Here is a 2,032-nt window from a genome sequence, read left to right as displayed (position 1 = left end):
AAAATATAAACATGCACACTCTAGAATGCACAATGGCTAAGTCACTAAGAAATTCAAATGGGATCCTGAAGAATGGAGGTAAGTCCAGGGTGCAGTGAAGATGAGCTGAGATGCGGTGCAATTGTATAGGTGTTCCTGGGCTGCATCTCTTGGCCACTAGCTGAATCTTGACATGGGGGAAGATTTTAGCGAATGTCAAGTAGAGAGGCGGAAAGCACTAAGGTGACTTAGGGGATGCGCACAGGAACCAAAAGGCAGGGAAAGCACTGAACATTGCTGAGAGCATCCACCCCAGGAAAGGCTTGACCTTCCAAGAGCTCTAAAGTAACACCACCCCCCGTGCTCACGTGGCTGACTTTACCCTCTGTATTCCATTTGGCACAGCAAGTGGCAGTGTCTGTACCACCTATGGTGGACGTGGCTTTCACCACTTCATCCATGCGGTCCCTCAGGCAAAAGCTTCCCATTCAGATACACCCACAGGTCCATTCCACACAATCTGCTTAGCCCTAGCGACAGCCTCAGCGTACTCCTTGCTGCTCTCAGGACCACAGCCCAAGCCCATCCAGCCAGCAGGTATGCCGGAGGCCACAATGGCTTGGCCAGTCTTGGCACTCTCATCAAACTGGTCAGCAGTGACAAAGTCAACCAGCGAGGTAATCTTCACACCGTTCTTCTCAGCTTTGGACATCAGGTCTTTGACCGTCTTGGCTCCCTCTTCATCAAACAGAGAAGTGCCAGTGTCCATGTTGTTGAGCACCTTAAGGAAGGTAAAAGCCATTCCACCACCAACAATCATCTCATTGGCTTTGTCCAGCATATTATTAATTAGCTGGATCTTGTCTGCAACTTTAGCTCCACCCAGGATGGCCAGGAAAGGTGGCTCTGGGCTTTCCAGCGCCTTGGCAAAGTAGTTCAGCTCCTTCATCAAAAACCCTCCAGCTTTCTGTGGCAGACTGACTCCCACCATAGAGCGGTGGGCTCGGTGAGCAGTGCCAAGAGCATCATTGACATAGACATCCCCTCACTTGGAAAGTGAAACTCAGAAGGCATCTACTTTAGCTGGTTTGGCTTTTACCTTGTTCTCAGAAATTTCTTTTCCCTTCCCTTCTTCCTCCACATGAAAGCAAAGGTTCTCCAGCAGGATGACAGACCCAGGAGCTGGGTCAGCACAAGTTTTCTCCACTTTGGGACCCACGCAGTCTTTCAAGAACAAAACATTCTTGCCCAGCAGAGATTTGAGTTCTACAGCCACTGGCTCCAAGGAGTACTTGTCAGGCATGGGGACACCATCAGGCTGACCCAGGTGGCTCATAAGAACAACAGACTTGGCTCCATCGTCCAAGCAGAATTTGACGCTTGGGACGGCAGCCTTGATTCTCTGGTTGGTTGTTATCTGGTGGTTCTTCATAGGAACATTGAAGTCCACTCTCATGACAACCCGCCTCCCCTTCATGTCCAGCTTGTCAAGAGTCAGCTTGTTAGAAAGCGACATCTTGGCAATATAGCAGCACAGAGAGGCCAGGGATCAGTCAGCGATGGAGACAGCAGTGAATGTCCCTAGACTGTACATTTTTAATAATTAGATTTAAAGCATGAGGTCCTAATCAACTGCTTTCTGTAACACTACTTATATTCCTGTTCCTATTAGCTGCTGCGTTAGTAGATGTGATACTGGAACTTTAGTAAATTCCCATTTTGCAAATAGGCCTGCCTTTTATGGCTGTCCGAGGATCTGAGGCTGGGCGAGAGCTCTCTGCATGGAGAACTGTCTCATACTGGATTGTGCATTGTGCTGAAGTCACTGGCCCTGTGTGTGTTTAAATAGTTCCAGAAAAGTGGCATGGTAGTGGGAAGTACACCAATCAGAGAGTTTATAAGCCTATAGTAAAGTAAAGTTACTGCAGTAAAGTTCAAGTTTCTTCAGTTCTCTCCTCTTTAAACTGGGATGACTAATGTTTCATGAGCTATAATAGCTTTAAATGAGATGAGTATTAAAGTGTCTTGTTTAGAACTTAGCATTTAGTAGACA

At 47.4% G+C, this 2,032-nt stretch overlaps 1 pseudogene; it reads right to left on the bottom strand.

Annotated features, from left to right (window-relative positions):
* Window positions 1–227: 227 nt before the first annotated feature.
* Window positions 228–1,495, bottom strand: LOC107543968 (phosphoglycerate kinase 1 pseudogene; annotated as a pseudogene).
* Between the last annotated feature and the right edge of the window lie 537 nt (window positions 1,496–2,032).

This window comes from Miniopterus natalensis, chromosome 2 (genome assembly GCF_054644295.1).
Source record: "Miniopterus natalensis isolate mMinNat1 chromosome 2, mMinNat1.hap1, whole genome shotgun sequence".
Lineage (NCBI taxonomy): Eukaryota > Metazoa > Chordata > Mammalia > Chiroptera > Miniopteridae > Miniopterus > Miniopterus natalensis.
The sequence above is the reverse complement of the archived record's forward strand: the minus strand, read 5'-3'. Positions and strand labels throughout refer to the sequence as shown.